Source organism: Euprymna scolopes, chromosome 12 (genome assembly GCF_053919585.1).
Source record: "Euprymna scolopes isolate OS-2025 chromosome 12, ASM5391958v1, whole genome shotgun sequence".
Taxonomy (NCBI): domain Eukaryota; kingdom Metazoa; phylum Mollusca; class Cephalopoda; order Sepiida; family Sepiolidae; genus Euprymna; species Euprymna scolopes.
In genome coordinates this window covers 24,826,555-24,840,279 of record NC_136493.1, presented here as the reverse complement: position 1 = coordinate 24,840,279, position 13,725 = coordinate 24,826,555, and the positions used below count along the sequence as shown (strand labels likewise).

The 13,725-nt window shown below is 35.5% G+C and overlaps 1 protein-coding gene across 1 annotated transcript in view; it reads right to left on the bottom strand.

Moving 5' to 3' along the window:
- LOC145291207 (dnaJ homolog subfamily C member 28-like) overlaps positions 1-10,215 on the bottom strand; it is a 41,256-nt gene extending 31,041 nt beyond the window's left edge. The window contains exon 1 of the mRNA XM_080136790.1: positions 9,965-10,215. The gene's annotated coding sequence lies outside the window, so the exon portion shown is untranslated. The remainder of the gene's footprint in view (positions 1-9,964) is intronic.
- Between the last annotated feature and the right edge of the window lie 3,510 nt (positions 10,216-13,725).

The window sequence follows — 13,725 nt, the reverse complement described above, 5'->3', positions numbered from 1 at the left end:
TCTATTCTAATAGTTTCTTCCCTCGAACAGCTAGACTTTGGAATTCCCTTCCTGCTGCCTGTTTCCCTGTCGGTGGGGCATTAGAATACGCCGACTGCCCCCCCCCCTGTAGAGGGTAAGAATTCCTCAATGGGGGTCCTGGATATGACCTTAAACTATATCCAGTGGTGAGGCCCCAGCTTGTGGACTTTGGGGAGTGTGGAGCCACCCTTTAATTACCATTGCTCCCAGGTCCACTTTGATCCAGAGTGGTAGTACCTGTTAGGGTCCCAACTATGGGTTAAATAGAAACCGACGTGAAAACAACAAATATATTCTATTAAAAAAATTTTTCTTCAAAATCTTTGGATTCGGCATTAAATAACCCGAAAAGAGTTGATATGCCGTAAAACAAAAACAACCAACCAACCAACCAACCAATCCTGCTGCCTGTACTGATATGTAGAAGTTTAATTGTAACATAAACAAATATCTTGTTAATCTTTAGTAGACAGTAGTCGCTTACGTCCAAGTGGTGATATGCTTTGTAAGAGGTGTACGCGAGTAAAAAAAAAAAAAAAAAAAAAATGCGTCAGGTGCGCTTGAAAGTCAAATTATAACACAATATTATGAAAATAAACAAATATTTTGTTTGAAATTTATAATTTAAATATATTTTGGAATCAAACTCCATCCTCAGTATTTTATACACATTTTCTTTTTTTCTTCTTTCTTGCTATGTTGTAATGTTGGAGAAAGAAAAGTCAGTTAGTAAAGATCCGTGCGTTGTCTCTCAGTAGTTGTATTTTAAAATACCAGAATGGTGCATTGGTGACGCGAGATTAATGTCAGAGATGTGAGTTCGATTACAGAAACGTTGATTTAATTTGAATAAAATAAAATACACATCAGGTGTGCTTGAAAGCCAAATTACAATGCAATATTATGAAAATAAACAAATATTTTGTTTGAAATTTATGATTTAAATATATTTCGGAGTCAAGCTCCATCCTCGGTATTTTGTTTCTTTCTTTTTTTCTTTTTATTTTCTCGCCATGTTTTAAAGTTGACTCTGAAATATATTTAAATTATAAATTTCAAACAAGTGAAACATTTGTTTATTTTCATAATATTGCGTTGTAATTTGGCTTTCAAGCACACCTGATGTGTATTTTATTTTATTCAAATATGTATATATATATATATATTGCGTTTCTTCAGCTATAATTGAAACCAAAACTAAAACTTATGAAGAATTCTTAGTAAAATTACTAAACACTTTACTTCCTTCACTGAGTAAGCAACTGGAATAGTCTCTGTTGCTCGGAGACTTCTTCTGTTAACCTCTTGTGATTAAGGTATGTCTTGGAAGAGCCCCACCTGTGCTTCTACACACAAAGCATCTGCAACAAAAGAGAGAATTAGAGACACTTTAACAATCTGCCCTCTCTCTCTCTGTTTGCTACCCATCAGATTGGTCCGTTCCCAAAGGCTCCCAAGAGCAACACACATTACCCCTCACTCATATCACCTGCATACATCTTTCCCGAAACAAACAGTTATCAGTGAAACTAAAAAATTAAATCATCCTACACACCGATCACTTTGTAGAGTACCTCCATCACCAAACAAAAAACTTAGTTTACTAAAACTTAAACATAGTAACCTTTCCTTTATATTGACTCCTTTTTTTTTTCTTTTTCCACAAGCTTGCTTAAGTGATTCATCAATATAGCTCTGTAGAAATGTCCTTTTTGGAGCACTTCACATAACTTGAAGCTATTGGCTCCAAATTTTGTTAACACATTACTAAGTTGATTTTCACCCTCAATCCACTCAACATCAATTTCCTGTTTGTCTATGGATTCTCATATGCTTGAGATTTCGATTTGAAGACGTCTATCCTTGAGATGGTTGCATGAATGAGCAGCATCGTATAAAGATTTGTTATCCGTTAAGCAAGTGATGGGTAGAGAGAAATCCTTTTCGCCAAATATGATTTCGGCAATTAGTTTGGACCATAAATGTGCATGATCAGAACCTTAAGCAAGAGCCAAGGTTTCAGCTGCTAGTGCAGATTTTACTACTCTTTTTGTTTTCGAAGAACTCCAGACAATGGGGCATGATAATTCACCATTTGTTAAAAATAAAATGTATGCAGCCTAACTACCACTCACGAGGTGTATCTTGAAGGCCATACATGCGCCAAACTTTTGATGTTTTTGCTTCTTTAGGTGGTTGAACAAAGATCTTTCTTTCAAGCTTTTGATTCTGAAGGAAGGTAGTTTTGTAATCAAGGGAATGCAATTTCCAACCCTTAGAAGAAATGATACATAACGCAACTCTTACACTCCCCTTTTGGCAGATAGGGCTGTCTGTTCTAAAGGTGGCATTTTTTTCAAAGCCCCTAGTGACTAACCGTGCTTTAACAAGGTGTTTGCCATCTATAATTTTTGTTTCTTGGAGTTGTAGATTATTGCCAGAGCTTTCATTTTTGTTGATGCTTGCTGCTGGAGCAGTATTATTATTGACACACTGTTTACTTTCTTCACTATTGCTGTCACTCAGTGAATCATCGTCTGATATATCTTCAAATGATGTTTTATTTTCTGTTACCTGAAAATGAGAGTCTTTAGATTGTTCATCTGTAGTAGATTCATGTTTCAAAGTTGCCGAGTTCACTCTGCTTATCACCGATTTTGTGGGTTTTTCTAGTCGAAGGCGAGAAGGATGTACTCTGACATATGTGCTACCATGTTTCACCAAAATTTGCTGACCATCCTAACCCAAAACAGTAGCCGGCCCCCTCCACCTCCTTCTGTCCAAACGTTTATAATATACAATGTCACCAGTGAAGTACTTGATGTCTCCTGAAGTTCTAACATTGTGTCTAAGCATTCTCTTCAGTTTTTCTGAATTTTCCGTAGCAATAAATGCTTTCTGAGCTGAATGCAATACATTTAAATTCTCTCTAATGATATCACTGGAAACCTCTGGCTTCAGTGCAGGGGGTTTATTTGTTAATAGAGATGGTAGTGTAGAATTCCGAGAAAAAACAAGCTGGAATGGGCTGAAACCATGAACATTTATCAGACTGTTCTTTGCACAGAGACACCACATAACAGCAAATTCAAGTGAACAGCGAGAATCAGCAACTGTTTTCCGAATCATTTCCCCCATGATTTGTTATGGCTATCTTTATATTGTACACTTTTTCTATCATTTTCTGATAAGGAATCTAAATAACATGAGAACCACACTTGTCCACAAACTGTTTTGTGGCACCACAGTCAAGAACAGCACTATTCATAGCTTCACCAACCAGACCCTTCATATCTTCAGAGCTGGAAAATACATCCTGAAACAAGGTTATTTCATGATAAGTGTTCTCACTAGGATGATCTTGATAATCACAATCATCAACAACTGATGTTTCTGTTGTGTATGACGTATTTCTGACACTTGAGATTTTATCTGGACAGTTTTGTACCCAGTGATTCTTTGAGTTACAATTGAGACATCTAGTGACCTGACCATATTGATCTAGGGGATTTTTGAAATGTCTTCTCTCTGTTACTTTATGACGACCAACAGAGAAAGAAGAGTTACTTTTAAAATTCCGTGGAGGCCATCTGCCTCTTCCACGTTGGCCTCTACTTCTGCTTTGAAAGTTTCTACCAAAAAATGTACCATGTACAGTGGGTTCTTCTGTGAAATCAGTTTTTACTTTGATATTGAACTTTGAGTCTTGAGGGGTGGTTCTAAATATTTTTTTCATTTGTTCACACATCATAATTTAATTCAGTGACTGTGGCTCTCACTAGTTGTTCTTGATGTTGAGGTAAGTTTGCCGATTTCAGCAAACGATAAGCAAGTATATCTGTTGACATAGTCATGCCATGTGTTTTTGCCTTATTCCATCTAAGTTCAAATTCTGTTATATAATTTGGAATAGTAAGAGACTGTGGTCTTTTGTAGAGTTCAAAATTTTCATACGCTTCAAAAGCGCTGATAGTTTTGTTTTTTTCAAAGAGTTTAGACAATTCTAAAATAACTTTATCTGAACATGTATCTGTAGTAATATCAGTATTTCCTAGTGCTTCTAAGACTTTATCTTGAGTCGCTTCATCTTGGCGTAAAATCAGCAATCCACTATGTTTCTTTTTGTCGACATAATTGATTTCCAAATATTAAATTTCTTCAACCATTTTTGGTAATCATCCTTCTCTTTATCAAAAGGTAGAGCCGCCTTATCGGTGAATACATGTGCTTGGGTCATTTTTTTTTTTTTTTTTGATCGCTGCTCTGCTACCACTGTTAATCACTTTACTTCCTTCACTGAGTGAGCAACTGGAAGAGTCTTTGTTCCTCGGAGACTTCTTCTGTTAGCCTCTTGTGATTAAGTTATGTCTTGGAAGATGCCTACCTGTGTTTCTACACACAAAGCATCTGCAACAAAAGAGAGAATTAGAGACACTTTAACAGCATCAGCTATAATTGAAATCGAAATCAAAATTTATGAAGAATTCTTGGTAAAATTATTTATTACAAGAAATGGAAGGTCATAACACTTAAATGACAGTCACTTGTAAGAAAAAAGATGTAAGCGTGACACACAAACTAACACACATGCTCTCGTATTAATATATAGATCATCGTTATGTGGCAGTGTTGTGGATCTTACGGATCTTCCTGTCTCTCTCACATCATTTTGCTTCAACCTCCATCGCACCTAGTAGGTCTTCATAGATGCGTTATCTATTAGTCACGTGACATTCATTTAAGATGATGTAACGCTACACATATTGTAACATGTTATGACACCATCATGTTACAGACTCTGTCGCAAGAAACATAGCTCAACTCCCCCTTTTTTCCTTAGTGAAACAACCAACATTTATTCAAAGACATTGGTGGACCTGAACCCCCTCCCCTTCCCTAAGAACAGCTTTCGGACCAAACACCCCCAACCTCTTTATGTTAAGAACGGTTTTAGGATTTTTGCAATTTTTTCAGTGGATTATTATTGATTGAACACTAATATATAGGGGGGGGGCTAGCAGGGGTACCCCGCATTGCCAAGATGTTTGGAAAAAGAAAAGAAAGTGTTAGTAAGTAGGAAGGCTCAAATCCATGACACGAAGGCTGAAAAGAAAATGTAAGATCTTACCGCTACGCTATGAGACCATAGGAAGTGTAAAGCGTTCAAATTTAGCGATGTCAATCAAAAAGTTGACTTACTAAGTGAATACACAGGTGCAGAAATAAACATTGGCTGAAGGCCAGTTCAGCTTTCCGCTGTTTCATTTATTTGTTTCCCCATGATGTTAGGGAAACCAAGCTCTCCCAAAAAAGGGGGAGCTCTCAAATGAATAGCAATTGTCTGATATGAAGGGTTTTCCCCACATTGATCAAAGCTGATTGCCTTCAAGACGTGCCGGCTACGAAGGCCGGTGAACTGATTGGATTTGATTCAGTTTTGCTTTATTTATACGAAAAACACAAACAAACACTGGAAACCAGGTTTTTCTTTTTAAAAAAACTTGCTCAAAATAAATATAGAGACAATGACCGTTTGCAAATCGTAGATATTACAATCTAGGGAGTATATAAAAAGTTCTAAAATATAGTATCCCTCCTCCCGCTGCCCCGAGAACCTCCGCGAAAAAAGCCTTTGCTGGACATACAAAAACGCACACGACCATTTTGTCTTTTATAAATACAGATGATTCTCATTTAGGTCATTTATTTACAGGTCTTTTTCATGTCGCTCTCAGCCATCATACATAACACCTATATCTCTGTCCTTCTCTGACGTGATCTTACTTGCAAGCCACATATCTCGAAGATATTTCGAATACCTTTCAAATACCGCTCCTTTCTCTGATGTGATCCCTGGTCCGTAGACACATTCTTATTTTGCAATCTTTTCCTTTTTTTTCCTTGTCATGACGTCACTTTGCACACGGATCGATCATTTGTACTCTGTTACAATAAATTCTTATGAAATAGCGTTGCGACGATTAATCAGAATCAAAACTCAAAAAAATAGAAAATAACTCCTGCCTACTAAATTTCTCCTCCCAGCTCTGGAATCTTGTTGCCTCTCCTGAACATCAGCGCTCCCATCCTATTTTTCATAAGCATAAGTCCCAGTGCTGCTTCTCTGTCCAGAGATTCTGGCGATTTAGCTGCAAGCTCAAATCCTTTCAAATGTTGCACAACTTCTTTTGTCGATATCTTCGTCACATCCACTAGTATATCATCCATGTATGAATCTGTGGCCTCTTTTGCTTTGCTTCCTTTCTTTAAAACACTGTTTTTAAAATGGCTGCCATAATCTTCGGTGCAACATTAAATCCGAATCCTAACCATGTTAGCCAATATGTTTTTCCCTTATAACAGACCAGCTGGTACTGCTATAGTTCCTTCGTCACATGTTGCTGCAGGTAGGCAGACTTAAAGTCTACAATGGCAGTTCCTCCTACCAACTGTCTCCATGTTCTCATCTTTTCATCACACACATTTATTATGCCGTTCCCTGTATGACACACCACAAAAAAGTTCAACTCACGAAAGTCTAACACTGGCCTGACTTTCCATTTTGTGGCCTGAAATACTGGCATCAATGGTAAGACACCTTTTCTTTGTCCATTCCATGATAAACGAATACCATCCAATATCCATTTTTCCACCTCTTTCTCAAATTCTAAATTTTTCTCACTTTCCAGGGAATTCTTATAATACTGCACTCTATTCTCTTACACTGGAGGCTCTCTCTTCCATTTCCATCTTACTGTCCATTTTTCTCCATCAAAATTTGCTTCAAAGTTTTTATACTCAATTTTGCAAACATTCAGCTGATGGGCATCTACGGCACAATGTACGTTTCCAAACTTTACCTCAGCTTTTTTTATAGTTACACCTCACATCTCATTGATTACATCTATTCCAATTATGACATCCATCCCGTCAATGATGTGATTCATCAAGATCGCCCCCATTTTCACTCGTACTCCACATACCTCCACTTGCCTCGTTCCTTTACATTCTATGTCCCCCCCCATCAACTGCTTTCACTGTACCACTCCTACCATATCCACTCGTGCGTTTTGAATTAATTAAAATAGTGGTGGTACACTCAGTATCAACGAGTGCGGTCATTACTGAATCATTCACCACCACTTCTATTATAGAAAGAGACTTGTATCGCGACCTCATTCTGTTCTCGGGGTAGTTTGTGGTACAGAAGCTCCCCTTCGCCTGTTTCCCTGAATCTGAAGACAATACCTAGCAATGTGGCCAAACTTTCCACAATTGTAGCACGTTACTCTGGCTCTATGTATCTCTGTGCAATCTTTTTTCAGGTATGGTCCTTGACATGTAAAGCACTGACGGCTTGATGATTCTTTTTGAGCTTTTTCTCAGCGTATTACCTTGTACACTCACTGCCAATGTCCCAGTTTCTCAAACTCTTTTGCTGACTAAAAACCATGCAGTTGCTTCAGCTTGCTGACATTCATTCTCTCTACATGAGATAGTGCCATAGATACATCGTCTGGGAATCCCATTATTATGAGAAAGTTTGACTGTATGATCCAGTTCTCTCCCTAGGTATCCTGCTTGTCCAGCTAATCTTTTGATTGCATTGGCGTAAACATCAACTAATTCACATGTCCACTTGAATAGTTGTAGCTTTTCATAGGTTTCAAAAAATTTTTGTGGGCTTCAAAATTTTCGTAGGCTTCAAAATTTTCGTAGGCTTCAAAATTTTTGTAGGCTTCAAAAGATCCTTCAGTGAATGCGGTCACTAATCTCATTTCCATCTGTTCTGCATTTTCTTGGTCTTCATTACTCATCTCCAGATAAAAGACAAGTGCATCTCCATGTAATAAAAGTGGAATAAAACTCGCAAAGTCTGGCACATGTTGTAGCTTAGCTGCCATTTTTACCTTTTATATCCTCCCAACTACATCACCTTCTCCACTAAAAGGCGGTATCACATCTTTGCCCAATCTCAGCATCCCGGATTCCATGATCTGTTCTCTGCTGAAATAGCTTGTGGTTAAATACGTTGGTGTTATGAAAATCCAACACACATCCGACAGAACAGCAATACGCGACCAGAGCAATCCTCGTCAACTGATGCCGAATGACCTATTGGCCTGTTTTCTATAACCGTCGGGCGAAACCCAACCGTCGCTGTGGGCAGGATGGATGTTGCCCATTAGCAGACTCCCGGTCTGCAACCAAAAGGTCTCCGGTTCGCTCCTTGCTGCTGGTTTGTATTAATATTTTTAATTACATTTTAGACAACAAATACATTGCTCAGTCATGCATTCATATAATCAAGAAATGTATAGTCCGTCTTGAAAATAAAGATAAAGAAAAAAAAGAAAAGAAAAATCATTATTATTATTATTATTATTATTATTCATAAATTTATTTTAATTCCTAATAGTTATGATAACAGATTTATTTTTCAGTTTAATCTTTCGTGTATATATATATATATATATATATATATATATATATATATATATATATATATTTTTTTTCTTTGTTAACTGCTTTGGCAATTTTCAGAACTTGCAAAAGTTCTTTTTTATAATTTTCCATAGTTTTATCATTTAGGCATAAATAATTTGTTTATTCTATTTTTTGCTTAATGATTAAAAAATAAAACATTTTTTTGAAAAATTTATTAATTTATTGTTTAATATTTATTAACACGAGTTAGAAATAAAATAATATATTGTTAATTATTATTAAGTGTAAAAAAAAAAAAAATGAAACAATTTGATTTTTCTCTATAAAAAAAATCACCCACACTATTTGATCACATTAAGTGAATTTTTTATGAGAACTTAATTCGATAACAGGTAAGTACAATATATATATATATATATATATATATATATATATATATATATATATATATATAATATTCATTTTTTTTTTTTAATGTTTTTATGAAACTAAACAAGTACCGTTTTTAATGTTTTTATGAAACTAAACAAGTACCATTCACAAGTACCGAAACTATTTTGTGTCATGTGTCATTAACAGTGTTGCCCTTTACTTGTGACGTAAGCGTTAAGAATTGTTTTCCTCTCCTATTCATTTATTTATTTTTACTTGCCTCCCCAGGAGAGCAGAGTTAGACACAAGGTCGGTTTTTAATGTGTGTGTGTGTGTGTGTATGGGGGTAGGCAGCTACCCAAAAAGGCCTTCTGGTTAGTAACAGAAAAAAAAAAAAATGTATCGGTCATGAAGGATTTCTCCTCCATTAACCGAGACCAAAAAAATGTAGTCAGAACAGATACTACAGATTGATCTTGGTCCGAAGGCCAAGAAAGAAAAAAGGTAACCTTTAAAAATACTTGGTGCTAATGCAGAGCAGAGAGTGATCCGGCGGATCCGCGCTATTTTTTTAAATTGTATTTTCACGTTTAATTAAAGTTTTATGATATGTTTTTTTATTCAATTGTAAGGTTAAAGTACAGAATAGGTACAAAATACCTTCCCCTCCCCATGTTAAGAATGGTTTTTTAAATAATAACGTTATTATTTCAGCACGGATCACTGAGTACCACTTAACAGTACCAAATACTTAATTTTGTCAAAAAAAAAAAAAAAAAAAAAGTGAAGGAATCGATATTAAATTGAATCTTCATGAACATTTGTAAAAATATTTTACATCTTAAGTTGCAATGTATACAAAACTATAAAATTGAATACTCGCACAGACATCTTTTAAAAAGAAAATTTAAGACGATGAAAACAAACAAGCCTACTAATACTACTACTACTACTATTTAAAATAATAATCACTTTTAAAAGGTTATTTGTTTGCTCATTTAGAATTTCTTGGTTATCTCACACAAGAATAGAAGGATTATTCTACAAGTCAAAAGAATAAATAAATAAAATAGACTTTTGATAATAATTAAAAAACAAACAAACAAAAAAAATGTCAACAAACCAAGACGCAGAATCGAAAGTCGAATTTAATGCCGGTGTCGAGCAAAGCAAGTCAAACAGTTTAAGACACAATTTAACATCATAGTCCTTAGAATTCTTTTCAATTAAATGACTAATGAAAATGTAATTATATACAGGCACTATATTATATTAACAAAACGGGTATTGAAAAGAATGTTTAATCGATAAATTGAATATAAAAAAGGAATTAACAATCACTATAGGACGGAAGACATTTTAAAAAATTTAGTTAAGGGGAGATAAATCTTTTTGTGAAAGGTTAATTACCCCCCTTGTTCAAAACGATCGAAAAAGCAAACTTATTATCTGTAGTTTGGAGGCATCGAAATATTCACCATTTTGGTTCTTACCCAGAATTGAACCTAACAATGATAAAAATTAAAATAAAAAATTACAAATAAATAAATTAGCTACAGAAAAATCTTTATGATGTACACCCTCGTCATGGAACGAAAAATGTTGCACTACGGAATCTTAACTGATTGTTCTAACGTAGTTAACTCTTAGTAAAATTCTATTATAGTAAGAATTGTATGGGGGAAAATATGAGTTTTTCAACTACTTCATTTAATATAACAAAATTTTATAACATCAATTACAAGAAAAATGTCAAATGCGCCGATATTGTAACTTTTCGAGTTTGAGTAATTGCAATTTTTGTTCAACTACTTTAGTAAATTAGAGTTATGTTGTTGCAGAGGGGAGCAACCAGTTATTAAACAAGTTGACCGTACAACTAAAATATTTGACACAGAGACAAAAAGAAAACAGTAAAGCAAAAAGAAAAGAATGACAAAAAGCTGATTCAGTTTAAAGACGACGAATTGCCTTTTATTTACAGAAAGGAAATAAGTAAAATGGTCAAATTTGAAAAGCCTGGAGATTTACGGTCCGTCGACTAGCATTGGGAAACTGCTGAGGGCTGCAAGTGGTGCTGGAAGGTGCGGCAGGTGCTGGAAAGGTGTAGGAAGCTACAGCCAGCACTGAAAGACTGCAGGAGGATTAGGAAGCTGCAGCTGGCACTGGAAAGCTGTGGCTGGCATTGGAAGGCTGCAGGAGGCGCTGAAAAGCTTCAGGAAGCTGCGGCTAGCACTGGAAGGTTGCAGCTGGCATTGGAAGGCTACTGGAGGCCGCTGTTTGAAAAAGGGTAGTATCAGGAAGCAGACAGGCTGTAGTAGTTTCAGGGCTACCTTTTTCCACATCAAGTATGCAATTCACAAACTAGTAGTTTGTGAATTGCATAATTAATGTGGAAAAAGGTAGCCCTGAAAAGGGCTAACTCTGACAAGGGCTGTTTGAACTATTGCTGCTGCTGGAGACCTTTCGGCTGCTGGGCTCGACTTGAAAAGTCAAACGTCAAAGTTGTATCTTGGGAAGGTCCCTGCTCTCTCGCCTAATTGCCAGGCCGGCCGCTAACATGCTTTATTTATGAGAAGGTATTATTACAACAAGTGCACTCTCAGTTAAAACCAAACAAATGAATAGAATTAATTCTCTGCCGAATTGAATACAATCAAAATAGTTCCATATGTAAATGGATTGCGCTTACGTCCGATTCAGCTCGGAATCAAAGTCTGCTATTTTTGTTTAATGAAGAAAGGATTGAATTAAGGTTTCTTTCTCTTTAGTTCGAAATAAGAATAGGGGATGTTGCTATTTTTAGCACAGATGAGTAGTTCTACTTGTTTTGCCGCTAGGCATTGTCTGTGAGATTGTTAACACCAGCCCCGCCCTCGCCTCCTTCCCCAATGTAAACATTAAAATTTTCGAAAAATCTTAACTGGTTAAAATGTTAATCGGTAAATGTCGGTGCATTACTTACGGAAAAAACAGTTAATTAAACTGCAGAAGCACCTGTTAATCCACACAAGTTCTATAATCCCGCAAAAAAAAGGAACGAAAAACATAAAAATGTTTGGTGCTTATGTTTTTGTAAACCGCATTAAAAACTACGTAAGATAAAAAAAAAAAGAAATCCCCCCCCCAAAAAAGTGCTGTAATGTATTTTTTTTTAAATTTTGTTTTAGACAATTTTTTCTCCGAATTTTAAATTGTCCGCTAATGAAAAAAAAAAAAAAAAAATTTTTCAATTATGTTCTGAAAAAAAAAAGTCTTTCCGACATTACCCCCCCCCACCTACCCACTTGGAGTGCTTTTCTTCTTTTTCGTATAAGTTTAAATGTTCCACAAAAGATTCATACGCCATGTGAAAAGGCAGTTTGCTATGTGAAGGCACATTCAACAACCGTCGTTTATGTTACCGCTTGCACGTAGCGTAAACGGAAGCTGTAAAATGGCAGAAAGTAGTTCGTGGGTTTAGGGGTTAATACCATGCAAACGGTAAATTTGCTCCGGGTTTGATTATCAGATTCATTGTCAGCGATCTCGATTACCCCTAAAAAAACAAATTAGAGTGGTCGGTGTTCTGTTGGAGTGTATTTACCAAATAATATTTTTTTTTTTTTTTTTTTTTTAATAGACCAATGACAGCAAACAAATCTTAAACTTTTAAACTTTTTTTGCAGGATTTTTTTTTCTTTTTTTTTGGTGGTGGGGGGGGGGTAGTGTTTGACAAATATTTGTTTTGTCTATAAGCTTCAATTTCTGGCAAAAAAAAAAAAAAAAATCTATATTTGCTTCCAGAGAACACAGCATCTATGCTAACTCTACTAAATTTGATGTTGACATTAACCAGTTTAAAAAAATTTATTGAATTTAATTTTTATTGCGCTCGCCAATTGTTGTCTAATCCGATTTTCAATGCATTCAGGAAATTCTGATGATAGCATGGTCTTTATTCTGCATATTTTTTCTATATATAAAAGTGAAAATGTATGTGTGAGGACATATACTCAACGCATTTTTTATCTACAGACTTGAAATTTGGTATACAGGGGATTAAGACATGTGGAAAACTTTTTAATCCGTATCATCCAGTAAAAAAGGGCTGCTAAGGGGTCAATATTGAAAAATTGGTTACGTGGGGGTTGCCGCATTTTTATGTTTGTCAACTGTTTCATGAATGCGCATGCGCGACTGGAAAACATGACAGCTTGTTAAGAATAAGTAGGTTTGAAAATAATTTTATAGGTCGTGTCAAGCTGGCCTAATTGTTATCATACTGGACTCGCTGTCTTTAGGTTTTGGTTTCGACCTCAGCTAGAATTTTTTTTCTTTTTTACTTACAAGTAGTGAACTGTTTTAGAAAAACATAATACTCGCATGCGCGTGACTCAGTTTCTTTCCGTTTCTTCATTTTTTTTAATGGAATTTAATGTTTAATACCCACAGTATTTCTGTTTATGAGTATCAAAAATAGAAAGGTTTGATCTCTGATGTACACCTGCAGTAATATGTTGTTTAGACATACTGCAATCAAGGACAATCTGGATTTTTCTCTTCTCTAGGAAGGATCTGATTATGTTAAGTATTCGTCCAGAAATACCATGATTAGATTTTTACAAGAAGCCCTTCATGCCATAATAAGAATTCTGCATTAATTAAAATTTAATATTTATGCATATTTTATGACCGGGCAACGTCGGGTGGTTTGCTAGTTTTTTAATAAATTACTTTTTATTTTTATTGTATTTTCAACCACAAACAAGGCACAGTACCACTTTGATGTAGGAGACTACTATCTGGGATGTAATTTGCAAGGATACTATGTAGGGAGTTGAGCAGCAAGATGTCTGTTTACATTACACTTGAACTTTTGCATGTCAGTACAGTCAGAGAAGC